The following is a 19,650-nucleotide window of genomic DNA, read 5'->3' as shown; positions in this document are numbered from 1 at the left end:
AGCCTACACAACCCACTGAACCAACCTTAGCTACTGGGGGCAGACACCAAAAACAACGGGAACTATGAACCTGTAGCCTGCGAAAAGGAGACCCCAAACACAGTAAGTTAAGCAAAATGAGAAAACACAGAAAGACATAGCAGATGAAGGAGAAGGTAAAAACCCACCATACCTAACAAATGAAGAGGAAATAGGCAGTCTACATGAAAAAGAATTCAGAACAACGATAGTAAAGATATCCAAAATCTTGGAAATAGAATGGAGAAAAAACAAGAAACGTTTAACAGAGAACTAGAAGAACTAAAGAGCAAACAAACGACGATGAACAACACAATAAATGAAATTAAAAATTCTCTAGAAGGAATCAGTAGCAGAATAACTGAGGCAGAAGAACAGATAACTGACCTGGCAGACAAAAAACTGGAAATAACTACCACAGAGCAGAACAAAGAAAAAAGAATGAAAAGAATTGAGAACAGTCTCAGAGATCTCTGGGACAACATTAAACACACCAACATTCGAACTATAGAGGTCTCAGAAGAAAAAGAGAAAAGAAAGGGACTGAGAAAATATTTGAAGCGATTAGAGTTGAAAACTTCCCTAATATGGGAAAGGAAATAGTTAACCAAGTCCAGGAAGCACAGAGAGTCCCATACGGGAAAAATTCAAGGAGAAACAGGCCAAGACACATATTAATCAAACTATCAAAAATTAAATACAAAGAAAAAATATTAAAAGCAGCAAGGGAAAAACAACAAATAACATACAAGGGAATCCCCATAAGGTTAACAGCTGATCTTTCAGCAGAAACTCTGCAAGCCAGAAGGGAGTGGCAGGACATTTTTAAAGTGATGAAAGGGAAGAACCTACAACCAAGATTACTCTACCCAGCAAGGATCTCATTCAGATTTAACAGAGAAATTAAAAGTTTTACAGACAAGCAAAAGCTAAGAGAATTCAGCACCACCAAACCAGCTTTACAACAAATGCTAAAGGAACTTCTCTAGGCAGGAAACACAAGACAAGGAAAAGACCTACAATAAAAAACCCAAACCTTAAGAAAATGGTAATAGGAACATACATATCAATAACTACCTTAAATGTAAATGGATTAAATGCTCCAACCAAAAGACATAGACTGGCTGAATGGATAGAAAAACAAGACCTGTATATACGCTGTCTACAAGAGGCCCACTTCAGACTTAGGGACACATACAGACTGAAAGTGAGGGGATCAAAAAGATATTCCATGAAAATGGAAATCAAAGGAAAGTTTGATTGCAATTCTCATATCAGACAAAATAGACTTTAAAATAAAGACTATTACAAGAGACAAAGAAGGACACTACATAATGATCAAGGGATCGATCCAAGAAGAAGATATAACAATTGTAAATATCTATGCACCCAACATGGGAGCACCGCAATACATAAGGCAAATACTAACAGCCATAAAAGGGGAAATCGACAGTAACACATTCATAGTAGGGGACTTTAACACCCCACTTTCACCAATGGACAGATCATCCAAAATGAAAGTAAATAAGGAAACACAAGCTTTAAATGATACATTAAAAAAGATGGACTTAATTGATATCTATAGGATATTCCCTCCAAAAACAACAGAATACACTTTCTTCTCAAGTGCTCATGGAACATTCTCCAGGATAGATCATATCTTGGGTCACAAATCAAGCTTCGGTAAATTTAAGAAAATTGAAATCTTATCAAGTATCTTTTCCAACCACAACGCCATGAGACTAGATATCAATTACAGGAAAAGATCTGTAAAAAATACAAACACATAGAGGCTAAACAATACACTACTTAATAACCAAGAGATCACTAAAGAAATCAAAGGAAATCAAAAAATACCTAGAAACAAGTGACAATTAAAACATAATGACCCACAACCTATGGGATGCCACAAAAGCAGTTCTAAGAGGGAAGTTTATAGCTATACAAGCCTACCTCAAGAAACAAAAAACATCTCAAATAAACAACCTAAACTTACACCTAAAGCAATTAGAGAAAGAAGAACAAAAAACCCCCAAAGTTAGCAGAAAGAAAGAGATCACAAAGATAAGATCAGAAATAAATGAAAAAGAAATGAAGGAAATGATAGCAAAGATCAATAAAACTAAAAGCTGGTTCTTTGAGAAGACAAACAAAATTGATAAACCATTAGCCAGACTGATCAAGAAAAAAAGAAGACTCAAATCAATAGAATTAGAAATGAAAAAGAAGCAACAACTGACACTGCAGAAATACAAAGGATCCTGAGAGATTACTACAAGCAACTATATACCAATAAAATGGACAACATGGAAGAAATGGACAAATTCTTAGAAAAGCACAACCTTCCGAGACTGAACTAGAAAGAAATAGAAAATATAAACAGACCAGTCACAAGCCCTGAAATTGAAATTGTGATTAAAAATCTTCCAACAAACGAAAGCCCAGGACCAGACAGCTTCACAGGTGAATTCTATCAAACATTTAGAGAAGTGCTAACACCCATCCTTCTCAACCTCTTCCAAAATATAGCAGAGGGAGGAGTACTCCCAAACTCAATCTATGAGGCCACCAGCACCCTGATACCAAAACCAGACAAAGATGTCACAAAGAAAGAATACTACAGGCCAATATCACTGATGAACATAGATGCAAAACTCCTCAACAAAATACTAGCAAACAGAATCCAACAGCATATTAAAAGGATCATACACCATGATCAAGTGGGGTTTATCCCAGGAATGCAAGGATTCTTCAAAATATGCAAATCAATCAATGTGATACACCATATTTACAAACTGAAGGATAAAAATCATATGATCATCTCAATAGATGCAGAAAAAGCACTCGACAAAATTCAAAACCCATTTATGATTAAAAACCCTCCAGAAAGTAGACATAGAGGGAACTTACCTCAACATAATAAAGCCCACATATGACAAACCCACAGCCAACATTGTCCTCAATGGTGAAAAACTGAAACCATTTCCACTAAGATCAGGAACAAGACAAGGTTGCCCACTCTCACCACTATTATTCAACATTGTTTTGGAAGTTTTAGCCCCAGCAATCAAATTAGAAAAAGAAATAAAAGGAATCCAAATTGGAAAAGAAGAAGTAAAACTCTCACTATTTGCAGATGACATGATAGTATATATATAGAATCCTCAAGATGCTACCAGGCAACTACTAGAGCTAATCAATGAATTTAGTAAAGTAGCAGGATATAAAATTAATGCACAGAAATCTCTGGCATTTCTATATACTAATGATGAAAAATCTGAAAGTGAAATTAAGGAAACACTCCCATTTACCATTGCAACAAAAAGAATAAAACACCTAGGATTAAAGCTACCTAAGGAGACAAAAGACCTGTATGCAGAAAACTATAAGACACTGATGAAAGAAATTAAAGATGTTACAAACAGATGGAGAGACATACCATGTTCTTGGATTGGAAGAATCAACACTGTGAAAATGACTAAACTACCCAATGCAATCTACAGATTCAGTGCAATCCCTATCAAACTACCAATGGCATTTTTCACAGAACTAGAACAAAAAATTTCACAATTTGTATGGAAACACAAAAGACTCTGAATAGCCAAAGCAACCTTGAGAAAGAAAAACGTAGCTGAAAGAATGAGGCTCCTGACTTCAGACTATACTACAAAGCTACAGTAATCAAGACAGTATGGTACTGGCACAAAAACAGAAATATAGATCAATGGAGCAGGATACAAAGTCCAGAGATAAACCCACGCACATATGGTCACCTTATTTTTGATAAAGGAGGCAAGAATACACAATGTAGAAATGACAGCCTGTTCAATACGTGGTGCTGGGAAAACTGGACAGCTACATGTAAAAGAATGAAATTAGAACACTCCCTAATACCATACACAAAAATAAACTCAAAATGGATTAAAGACCTAAATGTTAAGGCCAGACACTATCAAACTCTTAGAGGAAAACATAGGCAGAACACTCTATGACAAAAATCACAGCAAGATCTTTTTTGACCTACCCTCCTAGAGAAATGGAAATAAAAACAAAAATAAACAAATGGAACCTAATGAAACTTAAAAGCTTTTGCACAGCAGAGGAAACCATAAACAAGATGAAAAGACAACCCTCAGAATGGGAGAGAATATTTGCAAATGAAGCAACTGACAAAGGGTTCATCTCCAAAACTGACAAGCAGCTCATGCAGATCAACATCAAAAAAAAACAAACCACCTAATCCAAAAATGGGCAGAAGACCTAAATAGACATTTCGCCAAAGAAGATATACAGATTGTCAAGAAACACATGAAAGTATGCTCAACATCACTAATCATTAGAGAAATGCAAATCAAAACTACAATGAGGTATCACCTCACACCGGTCAGAATGGCCATCATCAAAAAATATACAAACAGTAAATGCTGGAGAGGGTGTGGAGAAAAGGGAACCCTCTTGCACTGTTGGTGGGAATGTAAATGGATACAGCCCCTATGGAGAACAGTATGGAGGTGCCTTAAAAAACTAAAAATAGAACTACCATATGACCCAGCAATCCCACTACTGGGCATATACCCTGAGAAAACCATAATTCAAAAAGAGTCATGTACCACAACTTTCATTGCAACTCTATTTACAATAGCCAGTACATGGAAGCAACCTAAGTGTCCATCGACAGATGAAAGGATAAAGAAGATTTGGCACATATATACAATGGAATATTACTGAGCCACAAAAGGAAATGAAATTGATTTATTTGTAGTGAGGTGGATGGACCTAGTCTGTCATACGAGTGAAGTCAGAAAGAGAAAAACAAATACCGTCTGCTAACACATATATATGGAATCTAAAAAACAAAACAAAACAAAACAAAATGGTCACAAAGAACCTAGAGGCAGGACGGGAATAAAGACGCAGACCTACTACAGAATGGACTGAGGACATGGGGAGGGGAAGGGTAAGCTGGGACAAAGTGAGAGAGTGGCACGGACATATATACACTACCAAATGTAAAATAGCTAGCTAGTGGGAAGCAGCCACATAGCACAGGGAGATCAGCTCAGTGCTTTGTGACCACCTACAGGGGTGGGATAGGGAGGGTGAGATGGAAGGAGACGCAAGAGTCAAGAGATATGGGGATATATGTATATGTACAGCTGATTCACTTTGTTGTAAAGAAGAAACTAACACACCATTGTAAAGCAATTATACTCCAATAAAGATGTTTAAAAAAAAGACAATACTCTTTCATAATAGATGAGAGAGAAGTCATTAACTAACCGCCCCCCCCAAAAAAAAAAAGAAAAAGAAAAAGCAGAGCAAGGTGAATACTAGATCACTCCACACAAGGTGAGTGCTAGATTACTACATATACAGCAAAGGCTGTGTGATCACGGGAGATGCTACTTAATTTCAAAAGTGTTTAAAGACATGTTCATGGAAGGCATAACACTGAATTTTCTGAGCTGAGTTTCAGGTCGGGATAGGCAATTCCATGTGGTCAGATGGTTTAAATAAATGCAAGTTAAAAAGTATGGCTATGCTCATGAAACAATGAATTCCATGTGACTGTGACACTGAGAACTGGTGTGAACATGGAAGAGAAGACTGCGGGTGAAGGAAAGGCATGTGCATGTGGACTGGTAATTGGTATCTACAATGTGCCAAGCATCATAATTTTCTTTCTAAGCCATGAAGAGATTGTAGAGATTTCTGAGTAGACAAGACACATAATCAGATATTTATGTTTCAGAAAAGTTAATTACAGCAAAATGTAGGAAATATTGGAAGAAATAAAGATTGTATGGTGAACTTAGAAATAAATTTTTTTTTATTGAAGTATGGTTGATTTACAATAATGCTTTAGTTTCAGGTGTGCAGCATAATGATTCAGTTTTGTTTTTCATTTTTTGCAGATTATATTCCATTATATGTTAGTACAAGATATTGGGTATAATTCCCTGTGCTATACAGTAAATCCTTATTGCTTATCTATTTTATGCATAGTAGTTTGTATCTGTTAATCCCATACTTCTAATTTGTCCCTCCCCCCTCATCCCTTTCCCCTTTGGTAATCATAAGTTTGTTTTCTATATCTGTGAGTCTGTTTCTGTTTTGTATATAAGTTCATTTGTATTATATTTTAGATTCCATATATAAGTGATGTCAAACAGTATTTCTTTTTCTCTGTATGACTTATTTCACTCAGCATAATATTCTCTAGGTCCATCCATGTTGCTGCAAATGGCAATATTTCATTCTTATTTATGGATGAGTAATGTTCCATTGTGTGTATATACACACACAATCTTCTTAAGACCATTGTCTGTTGGAGTGCACTTGGGTTGCTTCCATGTCTTCATTATTGTAAACAATGCTGCTATGAACACTGGGGTCCATGTATCTTTCGAAACTAGAGTTTTCATAGTTTCTGGATATATACCAAGGAGTGATATTGCTGGATCACATGGTAGCTCTAGTTTTAGTTTTTTAAGGAACCACCATACTGTTTTCCATAGTGGCTGAACCAATTTACATTCCCACCAGCAGTGTAGGAGGGTTCCCTTTTCTCCACACCTTCCCCTTAATTTATTATTTGTAGACTTTTTGATGATAGCCATTCTGACTGGTGGAGGTGATACCTCATTGCTGCTCTGAACCATTTAGTACAGGCAATTTTTATTTATTTACTTAGAGCATACGCACTAGTTTTTCTTGAATATGTTTAGTTATAATATCTGTCAAGCAGTTTTTGAATGAGCGTGTAGCAGTCTGCATTCCCACAACTAGTATATGAGAGTTTGGTTGCTCCATATTCTTGACAACACATAGTTTTGTCCATCTTTCTAATTTTAGCCATTCTAATGGATAGTCATGTCTCAGTGTGGTTTTAATTTTAATTTTCCTTTACATTACATTAATTTTCTTATAGTTTACATGTTATTATCCATCATTTAACTTTCAATCTATATATGTTCTTAAGTGGGTCTCTTATAAAAAGTATAAGAGACTTATACTCGACTTACACTCACAGGAGTTCTCACCTCGCAGCTGCACAACCTGGAGGAGTGGCTGCGCCTGGGCCTGGCCTAGTGCGAGCAGAGCAAGAAACTCCTCACCAAGCAGGCCAGTGAGATCAAGTTACTCAAGGAAGAGTGTAAATGCAGGAAAAAGTTGATTTCCACCCAGCAGCTGATGATTGAGGCCAAAGCCAGGTATTACCAGTGCCGTTTTCGTGACAAGGTCTTTATGAACCAAGCTTTTCTACAAAGTCATATTCAGTGCTGCCACCCTGAAGATTCCCATCTTGCAGAGTATAAGACAAGGGTACAGACTGACAAGCTCCAGAATAAGACCGCCACGTTGAAGGAGCTCACCAAGTGTCAGCTAGAGGCTGCACAGCATGGCCATGCAGTCAGATTCTCTAAGGAATATGAAATGTAGAAAACAAAAGAGGAAGAATTTCTGAAGTTATTCGATAGATGGAAAGAAGAAAAGGAGAAACTAGTGGATGAAATGGAAAAAGTCAAGGAAATGTTTATGATGGAGTTTAAAGAACTAACTTCGAAGAATTCAGCATTAGAATAGCAATTGTCAGAAGTCCAGAAGTCCAAAATGCAGATCAAGTCAGGCATAGGCACGTTAAAAGATGCAAATGAGTTTAAAGAAGAACGTCCTCAGCAACCCCAGGATTTCCAAAATGTGATGCAACTTCTTGATAGTCAGGAAAGCAAGTGGACAGCTTGAGTTCAGGCTCTTCATCAAGAACACAAGAAAGAGAAAAGCCGGCTCCTGTCACATATAGAGAAACTTCGAAGCCTAATGATAGATGATCTAAATGCAAGTAATGTATTCTACAAGAAAAGGATAGAAGAGCTAGGGCAGAGGCTCCAGGAGCAGAAAGAGCTGATCATCACTCAGAGACAAAAGATTAAAGAGTTTACCAGTAAACCATTAAACAGTGTCAGTGAAGCCAGAGGGAATCCTTTAACCTGGCAAACTTTTGAATCTAAGCCAACTACCCCAACTGTACCTATGAATACCCCAGCACCACAGACTTTGGATGCTAAGTCAAGTCTAACAATGGCACATGAACAGGCATTCTCATTGCACATACTGGAACGAATAGAAGAACTTTCAGAAGAAGAAAAAGGAAAGGAAAATGAACAGAAATTAAATAACAAGATACATTTAAGGAAAACTGAAGAATAACCCTTCCCTCGCTAAGGAAATAAGAACAGTCTTGGAGGAGAGTTTGGTGGAGTTACTGGAAACCTTGGGGATTAATGCAGATATATGTGGTTTTCCAAGTGACCACTTGAATAGAGTGCTAAGAACCATAGTATCAGCAAGACATGAGCGGGAATGACAAGTACCTAACATTCAGCAAATTCATGAATTCCTTGAATGTCAGGTCACCTGTAAAATTGAGGAGAGAACACTACTGTCCACAGACAGGTACAGTGCTTCTCAAGTGGACACCCTTTCACCTGGAGAAATACCCAAAGCAATACATCTTCCTCCCAAAAGCAGACAGTTGGTTAGACAAAGACCTGTTTTTACTGATAGGACATCTGTTACAAAAGTTAAGAAAAATATCACAGAAGATCATTTTCCCAGAAAGTCTTCAACTACTGTGACCCCTCCCTTCAGTTCAGAGGAAGAGCTGGACGATGAGGACCTCATCCAGGCCTATGCCTCGCCAGACTTACTTCCTGTGCTGTCATCTAAAAGCAACAAGAGTAGCTTTGGAAGGAGCACTGTCAAAAGTGACACTGACTGGACTGAGGGAGGTGAACTTAAGGACTCTGATATTTCTCCCAAGCCCACAGGAACCTCCATTAAAACATTAACTGGAAAAGTTGAAAAGACAGTTTCAAATCACAGAAATGTGAATAAGCCAGTTGGTGGGCTTAATGTTGCAGAGGCGTTCATCAAAAAAGAACAAAAAGATCTAAAGTGTGCAGATGTGGACGATGATGACTGGGACATATCATCCTTAGAGGAAGAGAAATCTTTGGGGAGAAGAATTGGAAGAGAACAGAAGGAACCTCCACCTGTGAAGAATGAGTCAAATTCTACTTAAGTGCCAAGTGCCTGGGGTGCAACTAACCTGAAAGGGCCAAAGGGAGAAGGACCTCAGGATGAATCCAGCACACTGAAAAGCAGCTTAGTAACCAAGACTGATTGGAGTGACTCTTCAGATGTGTGACTGTCACCCCACGCATCAGGAGGCCCTTCCAGACGCCAGCAGTATTGCAGTAGCGCAGTATTTCAGTACTGCCTACACGACTCTGATGCTCCTGCTTGGCAGTATCTCCTACAATAACAAGGAAGCTGACTCTCAAAGAACAAGAGTCCCTTTTGTGGCACCTAATGCAGTTATTAAAAAACAAACTGTCAACAGTATTTTGAAGGATATAAAGGTGTTTAAGACTGCTGCTGCTTAAAAATAATGTGTCACTGAAGTCATAAAAAGCTTTTCTTCAGAACGGTACTCTAGTGTTTAAGTGTATTTTTTTCAACTAATTTTTAAGTGAATTTTTTTTAAAACTTATAGCAGGTTTTGGTTTCAATTAAAACCTTTTCTTATATCTTTCTTATGTATGTTGTCATGTTGGAAGTGTTTCATTATAAAGTTCTGTTAGTATCCTTAAAATTGAATTAGTGGAATCAGTGAAATCTTAAGAGTAGATTGCTTATTTTTCATATAGAAGTAAGTTTAGAGTTATAAAAATATAACTAGGCCATGTTAGATAACTACATTTTCCATAAGTACTTTTACCATATGCAGCTTTGAGCCATTATAAGCATGTTGTTTTATTTTAGAACTTTAAAAACTTTCTGTGGCATCATCTTTACCTTGGATATGTTATGAATAAAATGTAGCCAGTTTAAACGTCAGTTGTTATCATACTATGAACAGAATAGATTGAGTCAATACTGAATTCATATATGTCTGTAGTTTTTTTCACTTTTTAAAAATGCCCAACCCATATTCTAAAATACCTCAAAACTAAGTTAGTTTTATTCTTAACAATGACATTGTCAACAGTCAGAAAGTTCATATAAACTGTTTTCTGCATTTTTCATACTTTGTGGTACTATATGTACTCTGTTTCCCAAAAAAAGTAACATTTTAACTAAATGGTTTGTTGGATTTTGGATCTTTCTTCATGTTGTCAACCTTTCAAGTAAAGCCCTCCATTACAAAAAGAAAAAGTATAAAAATTAGGTCTTTTTCAAGTTAATGAAAATCACTCTAGTTGGAGAATTTGGTCCATTTATATTTAAAATAATTACTGATTTGGCTGAAATTAAGTCTGCTATCTTGTTATCTGGCTATTCCATCTGTTCTTTATCTTTTTTTATCTGGCTATCCCATCTGTTCTTTGTTTATCTTTTTCTATCTTCTTTTAATCAACTTTTTATTATTCCCCTTTACCTTCTTTATTGGCTTTTTAACTATATATTTTTGTAGTATATTTCTGGTGGTTAGCAATTTGCAGCTTCATAAATAATGTAAGACTTTTAATATTATAATTTTATATACCCTTCAATCCTTTCCTATTAATATTGCCATATATTTTACTTCTACATATATTATAAATCCATCAACATATTGATATCACTAATTGCTTTAAAACGTTAGTAACCTTTCTTGTTTTTTAACATGTATTTCTATCCTTTGTGGAGAACTAGCAGGTAGGCAGGGAGAACTAACTCTGTTCTGCATATAGGGATTCTATGAATTCCAAGCCTATGAGTGATCCTTCTTGACAGAAACAAATTTCCTCCACCCATGAAAGGCCTGCTTCTCTGCCAGCACAGGCTCAGACTTGGCAACACTCCCAGCTGCCCTAGACTGCTGACCCTCTTGGAAGGGCTTGTTTTTCGCTAGAATTTATTTCCTTTAGATCTCTTTGCATCCAAAGCTCTTCAGTGTGTTGAAAAAATATGATGTTTTTAGTCTATCTTTTTATTTTTTACAGTAGGAACAATGTAATAGGATGTGGAAACATAAATGTTTTATATAAACTATTTATATCATGACTTTTATGCAAAATATTCAAGTAGTATTGAATTCTGTCAAAATATTACTATTAGTTATGAAGGATACATGGTAACTTCATAAAAAACTCCAAGTTTAGTGATATATTCAAGATACACAATGTATAGTCATTTATCAGAATGTTTACATGATTACCATAAGGAATAAATGTTGTATGTCCACAAATATCTCAAAATTCTTCTTAGGATAGAATATGGTAACATATGTAAAATACTTTGCAAATTATACAAGCTTTGTGCGTGCAAATTATTATAGTGAACTACAATAAAATGCTAATTACTTTTGGAAATGAGGATAGATATGACATAGGAGGTCTTTATGGGACTGAAGATTTTATATATAAATACACACATACACAGCTGACCCTTGAACAATGTGGGGTTTAGAGGTGCCAACCCTCTGCAAAGCTGAAAATCCATGTATAACTTTACAATCAGCCCTCATATTCGAGGTTCTACATTCACGGATTCAACCAATCAGGGTCATGTAGTACTATAACATGTATTTATTTTAAAAAATCCACATATAAATGGACCTGTACAGTTCAAACCCATATTGTTCTATATATAGAGGGAGACAGAGAGAGAGAAAGAGAAACAGAGACAGAGAGAGACTGAGGCAGAGGAAAGAATAGTTACTATGTCCCAGGCATTGATTTATGCTTGTTACACAAACTAATTCACCCTTAGCACAATCTAATCTCAGAGACAGGTACCATTATTTTCCCCATTTTACAAATAAGAAAAATGAACAGAGGTAACTTATGCAACTTGCCTAAGATCATATAACTAGAAACTGAGAAAAAGGATTTAATCTAACTGTAGAGCTGTCTCTATCAATCATTCTGCTATACTTTCTAAAGTTCTTTCTGGCTCTGAGAGCCTATGATTTTATAATGAAAAACAAAATAAGTTAACCTAAGATATAAAAAAAAATCCCTTATTGAGTATAAAAGGTGAGAAATGAAGGGAGAGAAAGAAACAATAGAAGGGATTCCCTATAACTTCTAATACTAAAGGCACATAAACACACACACAAGCGTGCACACACACACACACACACACACACACACACAAAATCCCAAGTCATGATCAAAATGAAATTTTCATTTCATCTGAATCCTTCCAATTACAGCTTGAATATCCCTGAAGGCCACACCTGAGAATAACACTTTAAAAAAAAAGGACAGTACCTACACAAATATGTACTTTGTACATATACAAGGTATATAGTTCTTTTTATTAAAATAGAGATAAAAAATTAAAAAGAAAAACACAGCAGGGTCCTCAGGAGGATCTTGAGCTGATATTTAGCATTCAAATTATACACAGAGCTATAAGACATCTGAAATGAGTAAAGAAACCAGAGAAATGAAACATTAAACCTTTTAAAAGACACAGTTTAAGAAATCAGGGCCAGTTTGTCTAGGGTACCATATTAAGGATAGAATCTGTTATTGCCATCAAGACAATTACACTGAGAACACTCTAGTTATTCTTCATCTTTCATGAAGGAATATGACATGAATTGTTTAGGTCAAATTTCAGGAAGATTTGTTTAACAGTAGAGTAAGTTACCAAAAAAATTTGTGAATTTATACACAGTTGTCCTGCCTGATCCATAAAGACAAAACATGGGTGAGCAGATAGGAGTTCAGTTTTGCAATGAGTTACCAGAGACCACAGATACAATAAAGATGGATAGATGTGGAAAAAGGACAAACGCATGCTCAGTTATTATTACCTTTGAATTGAAAGGCTAAAAACATCTTAATTCACAAGACTTTATGATTAACTTAAATTATTAAAAATGAGCATTTTTTTTCCCCTCGGGTTAGTGGCTCAGTGTTTGCCCTAAAAATTTTCAAACTCCCCATTTTATAGTGTAAAAGTTCTACTGATATGTGAAGTTACTACATTCACTCAGGCCTAACCAGGACCACAAAGGTAAAGGGAAGAACTAGCTGTAGCTCTGCATAATAAATGAAGAGGAATATCAAGTTAACACGAGAGGTTTGGAGCGGAAACATGGGAGACCTAGATACGGAGATGAAAATGGGAGAAAGGTGTAGATAAGAAATTCCAAGAATACATTGTTAGAATTGGGCTGGAGAAATTCCTTCCGATGGGAATAAATGAGGAAATTCAGGACAGTGGTGTCAAAATCTGTACGTACCTATGAATGTGTGTAAGAATATTTTGCTACCCTCGTTTGATATAATTCTCTCATCTCCTCCACGTAACAGCCTTGAATGAATGGTGCTTGGGGTGTGATGGGAGCAGAAATGAACTCCCTGCCAGAGTGAACTGAGGTGGAAAAAATTCAAGTTGCTCTGGGGCAGAGAGAGGAAGAGCATTCTTTCTCCTACTCCCCAGTGCCTTACAAATACATTGTTATTCTGAAAGCAAATGCATTAGGCATATAAAATTTTTGGTACGGGTTGGGTTTTGTAGGGAGCATTCCTGTTATCCACAGGAATTAAAACTCAGTATACTTGTCCCCTGCCCTGTAGGACAGTTAGGTGTGTAGGAGATACACATTTTTGCTTGAACAAAGGAAAAGCACAGGGATAAGAATACAAAGTTTATGGTTTTAATTGTCAGTTCTTGCTGTTAATACACACTAACTTTTTATAAACATATAATTTGTTAGGGCCACGGTCTCCTTGACTGTAGAATAAAATATTTTAAACTTAGAATTTAAAAGATGACTTTATATGCATGTCAATTTGACCTTCAAAATAAACTTTGGAGTTGTGCGAATCCCCCCAGAACAGGTTATCATTAACCCATTGTACAGATGTGAAATAACATCTGGGAAGCTAAGAGATTTGAGCATATTCCATAGCTAATATGAAATAGGGCTGGGAAGGCTAGGACTCTTCACTCCTGGTTCTCTGATTATAAGTCCACTTTTGTTTATGCATTGCCCAATTTCTCTGCACTCTTTAAAATTTACCTAGTGCTATCACACGGAGAATTGCTGCTAGCAAGTTCAGTTAATTAAACAGGTTTTGTAATTCCATTGAGAAGTTCTAACAGCAATTGAAGATTTTATATTTCCATTCAAGTCTCCGTTTATTCTATAAAAATAATTATACTGAAAACCTACCAGGTTTTCATGAACCACTCTGAATCTACTTTTTGTTCCTTATCATTGCCACTTACCAACCACGACTTGACTGCCTTAAAAATCTACATGGTACCTTATGTGCGTATTCCTTTGCACACACTATGCTTTCCATCACAAAAGGTCTTCTCCTGATTCATGTGAATTCTTACTCATTATCCAAAACTGACCTGAATATCAATCCCCGCAGAAGCCCTTTCTAATCTTAGTGATTCCTGGAAAAGTCAACCATTCCCTCATCTGAGCTGCTATTTTATCTGAAGCAAAATTCTATTCTTGACCTTAATATATGGTACCTTATTTGCCTACAGGTCTGGTTTTGTGAGCAGGGACCATATTGTATCCTCAAAACTTGGAGTAGTACATTAGTGAAGGGCTCCTACTGGAGTCTCAATAAATGTTGATTACATTGAATTGAATTGAAATACTCCAGATTTTAGCATAGAACTTAAAATTCTCATATTCCAGTAATATTCAAATTAGAACCTTTACTGAGTCAGCAACATATACTATCATGACACATACTGCAAAATGATGTTATGATTTAAACTTGAATTACAAATTAAACTCAAATTTTAAAAGTACTTGTTTCATCGAAATTCAGGGATCCCACAATAGCCCCAATATGTAGGCCATTTTAGATGAACGGTACAGAGAAGCTTCAGAACACTTTAACCTATTCAACTTGCCACAGATCCAGTGTTTCTCAACCCTTCTCAAAACAAAAGGTTGCGTGGTCTTAGTGCTGAAGATGATAAATGTATGCAGAAAACACGGGGCAAAGTAGGATGGTGCTCTAGCTCTGTCTTTCCACTGACCCATCTCTCAGCAATTTTCACCGCCAGACAGAAGGAAGCACCTCTGCCTGTTTCCTTTCGCTGTATAAACAATGCGTGGAAGGAGTCCCTTACCTTCTCTGCTGTGTCACTTTTTTTTCAGCTCAATTTGTCTAATTAGAATCATTGAGAAGAAATGTAAAGTTTTCATAAAATAGAGGCATAAGTCTCATAGGTGTGCGCAAAACAGAACAAAATCTATGTATATTCAAATTTTTTATATTAGGAAGATCTTATTGTAATAAAAATGATGCTTGTCAAGTCTTGATCTTAAGGAAATTTTTCATCTTGGGTCTAGGACAAGAGATTATGTGATGGTTCTGAGATTATCCTCGTGGCTCTGTCCAGGCCTCCCCAACATGGAGAGCACCGCCGGGGTGGGAGCCCCAGCCTCAGCCAATTCACGGAAACAGCTTTTCACTCAATGGTATATACAGGTAAGTAAACATAGACACACACGCACACATTATATTTTATCATTTCCAGAGGCTTTTTCTAGTCATAGTTACTGTGATGTTGTTCAAAGTTTACTGGGCAGGGAACACACATGGTTACCTTTTCAACCTTTCTAATTTTTATTGGATCCTAAGCTCCCACGTCTTGGCCTTCAGGCATTTTTCTTGTTAAAGCCCTCCTACCTTCCAGTCCAACAAAGACCAAAGACTTCGGATATGAATTTTTTAAAGTAACCACTGGAGAAGAGGCTTCAATTACATTGGCCCAACCAGCAATCTGTGGAAGTGCACGCGAATTGCTCAGAGACAATGTCCTGCCTTTTACCTTGCAGTCACGAGTTGGAGTCAAGCAGAGATTAACAGTGTCCAAGGGTTGTTATCATCTGGTGATCACTTGGGAGCTGAGATGAAATAAATTGCTAGTATCTTGCATCTACTTGCTGAGGTTGCCTGGTTCACGCTATTTGGGGGACCAGAGCCAAATCTTAGCTGCAGTGGGTACTCTAAATAGAAGTCTCTGTGCAAAGAGCAAATTCTAAATAAACCACATATTATACTTCTTCTTGAATTAATGGAAGATATCCTCTCAGACAAGGTTGGAAGTAAGCTGGGGAGCTGTGAGTGTGGGAAATGGGCAAAGTCTGCTATTCAAGACGAAAGGCCTCTAAGTATTTAAATTTAAATTCTATCCTGGGTCCTCTACAGGAGATAAATACCATCTGGTCTTGAATTCCTCTCCTGGATAGCACAGTCTGACTCAGTCAGAAGGTCCCACCTCCCTTATCTATTGTTTCGTCCACTTTGACAGTCATTAAACTTTAAGGAAAATGGAAAACTTTTCAAAAGAAAAATTTGGGAACCTAGGCATGGTTGGAATGTGCACAAGCATTTACATATGTGCAGAGAGAGAAGAGAGAAGCAATTCACATTAAATTTTCTGAATGTTTAATTAGGGCCAGATAATATTTTGTTATTATTGTTGTTATTGTTTTATTTTGATTAAAGAAGCTTTTGGGTATGAATCATTAAAGTATTTGCCTATATCTTCTACTTGACATTTCATGCATAGATACTATTAAAATAAATCTTGTCTACTTCATTTATTAATTTAATGTGTTATACATAAACTGACTCGTGGATAATAATTCAAAAAGGCCTAACTAGGCAGAACTTAGAAATAAAAGGGACTTCTAAGATTATTTTGTTTAAAGAAAATTCAAGGTTTCTAAAAGTTAAGGGTAGATTGAAATTTACAGGGCTGCCATCTTGTCCAATTGTTACAAAGAACTACAAAAGTTTCCGTCTCCAAGTTCATCCTTCATTTGCAACCTATGCATCATAAAAACCAATGGCTCTTAATTTTGGGTGGTTACAAGCGCTTTTGGGAATTTGGTGAAAGCTATGGATCTTCTGCCCAGAAAAAATACACTTAACACACAAACAAAAGAAATTTTCACCCAACTGAGGGAATGCCCCCATCTTCTAAAATCTATCCATGGACAACCATCCCCCAAAGGGTATTTGAACCACAGGTTAAGAATTCCTGAAAAAGATTATCAGCTCAGGCAACTTCCAGTAAGAGTGCATACTCCACATCTTTATCAATGCATATGAAGAAAAGAAAAAAAGGCAAGAAAGCAATGTGCTCTCTTAAAATGGGCAGAAATCAAGATTATTGGTTTAAGTAACCCAATTATTTGTCCTTGAAAATGGTGAATACATGTTTGTACCAAGTTTTCCACCTCTCCTCCATCTCAAAATTAGAGGGCCTTACAGTATGATCAATTTTAAGACCAAACAAGGCTATGATTTTGGTAAAAGAAAACTAACAAACAGACTGAGTTCCTGTAAGCCTTCTAAGGCTTCAAGAGGCCAACTCAGATGAAAACTAAAAATAGGATCAACTTAATCAGCAAGAGCTGTTGAAAAATGAATTTCAGTTAGAGGCTTGGATCAATTTAAAATTTAAAAAATTAACGTGATTCTTCTGTCCAAAATTACATTTCATTTTAGACATATATTATGTCTATACGTTAGATATATATGTTGGACATATATATATATATATATATATAATTGCCCAAAATATCTGCTTCCCATTAAAAAAAAATCTTACCACTTCCACAGCAGTAAGAATGGATGAAAATTTCCAACTAAGCATAACTCAAAAGTTATCAAATTCGTTTAGATTAGTGGCCAAGAAGAACTCGGGGGACAGCTTTACATGTGCAGCCTTAGAGTCCAAAACTCTAACTCAAAATTCATTTTAGACCATTTCGTTACTCAGTCGTCAAAACGTACCTCAACCCGGAGTATCTCGCTGCTCCACGAACCAGCAGCGGGCAAGGCCTCGAGTTGCAACGGGAAGCCACTACCAGCCAGCGGCCCGAGCCCTCGGCCCCGGGGGAGTGCACTTCCGGGACGCCGGGTGGGGGCACTTCCGGGACTCCGGACGGTGCCGGCTATGCCTCATGCACACTCGGTTCCGGATTGCTAGCCCAGGCCCGGCGCCGGAGGCAGGGGTTACGCCAGGTCGTGGGCTCTAAGAACAAGCCTGATTCAGTTCCCGCGTCTCTCACCACGAGAAGTTTGAGGGAGGAAATTTGGACTTTGGAGTCGGCCCAGCATGGGGCTGCGGTCCAGGCCTGCGGCGAGAAGAGCGCCCGGGTCGCCCTTGACCCAGGGGAGTCGTTGCCTCCCGGCGTTGTTACGATCCTCGTAAAGACCAGGTATGTGGTGGGAAAAGGAGGAGCACGCTAACCGCGGGCTCCCGGGCCTCCCCTGCATCCGCGAGGAGGCGCACTGCCCGGTGGAACACGCGGCGCCAGCTGCGGCCTGGACCCTGGCTCGGGGCACCGTGGGTTTGAGGCCCACTTCTGGGGCTGGTGCACGTGGGCGGCTTGGGTTGCGGGGTCATACTCTCAATGTCCCACGCAGCTGGTCTGTGAGCTGCCTCTCAGCCACCCCAGTGACTCCCGGCCGCGCTTTGTACTCTCTCCGCGCTCTGCATTCGCAGAATGACCTTGACCCAGGAATGCCAGCCCTGGGCTTTGGGAGTCTTCCGCTTAGGGTGAAAGGTGGGGATGGAGAATGGGAACCCGGTGCACTTGGCATATTTTTCGTTGAAACCCGGAACCCACTCCCTCCCTGGTGCCACAGCCGAACCTGGCCTCCCAGGCGGGGTGCGGGTAGGAGGTGGGGGGCTCGATCTGCCCTAATCGTAAATCATCTGTCTGTATGACTGACCTCGATCTATTTCCAAACAAAAGGGTTAAGCTTTGAAACAACCTAAGTAGTTGTTGATGAGAAAAATGTAAGCGTTAGGTAACTAGAATTGTTAAAAATGAATTTCTCGAATGTGGGGTGTGATTTTATGGTAAGATACTAGGGTCTGTAAATGTAATGACACCCATTAAGCAAGGGTGCTTAAACAGCATTAAGCAAGGGAAAAGGAGCCCAGTTTTGAATACATACACACTGTTGTCTGGTATCCATTAGTTGTTTAATGTCTGGCCTGAATGACTAGTCCTAGTTATAAATCTGCAGCTAAAATTCTGTTCATTTTGGCCAAGGAACTGTATGTGGCACATAACAAAAGTTTGATGTTAGCATTATTATAACTTTATTAATATAATCAATATAATATTATTCAACATGTCCTGAAAATACAAGATACTAGTTAATTCTCCATATAAACTGAAAATAACATATTTGTATGTTAATGTGGCATAACTTAAAAGGACTAAACATTGCTGTTTTTTATTCACACGTACTTAGCGTGCAATTATTGTTAACGTTTTTATTTTCTTGATCCGATGTTGGTGAAAACTGATATTATGTTAGTCAGTTGACTAGAGAATGTTATTGTGTAGCCAACATTTATCAATTTCAAGAAAATTTTCGATGAATAAACGTCTTTTATACAAATATTCATATACCTGAAGTAAGTGCTCTGAATTACATAGGATATATGAATATTATGTTCCTTTTGCTGTTGGTTTACCCAGGATAATTTTTCTTACCTTTACATTTGCAGGGTTGAAAATCATACTCTCATACTCTTTTCAACTAAGGATATTGCTGTATTATCTTGAATTTCCTTCAGGGCTTGATGATATTATCAGTGAAAACTTTAGGTAAT

General features: G+C 37.5%; 1 long non-coding RNA gene and 1 pseudogene across 1 annotated transcript in view; one reads left to right on the top strand and one right to left on the bottom strand.

The window, feature by feature from the left end:
* The window catches only part of LOC141277897 (uncharacterized), a 134,476-nt gene extending 116,578 nt beyond the window's left edge, over nucleotides 1-17,898 (bottom strand). Inside the window, exon 1 of the long non-coding RNA XR_012329770.1 lies at nucleotides 17,811-17,898. This is a non-coding gene — a long non-coding RNA (uncharacterized lncRNA). The remainder of the gene's footprint in view (nucleotides 1-17,810) is intronic.
* On the top strand, nucleotides 5,613-9,347 carry LOC101330980 (cilium assembly protein DZIP1 pseudogene; annotated as a pseudogene).
* Nucleotides 17,899-19,650: the final 1,752 nt, after the last annotated feature.

The sequence above is a fragment of the Tursiops truncatus genome, chromosome 2 (assembly GCF_011762595.2).
Source record: "Tursiops truncatus isolate mTurTru1 chromosome 2, mTurTru1.mat.Y, whole genome shotgun sequence".
In the NCBI taxonomy this organism is placed as follows: Eukaryota; Metazoa; Chordata; class Mammalia; order Artiodactyla; family Delphinidae; genus Tursiops; species Tursiops truncatus.
Note: the sequence above shows the minus strand (reverse complement) of the source record. Positions and strands in the feature narration are given on the sequence as shown.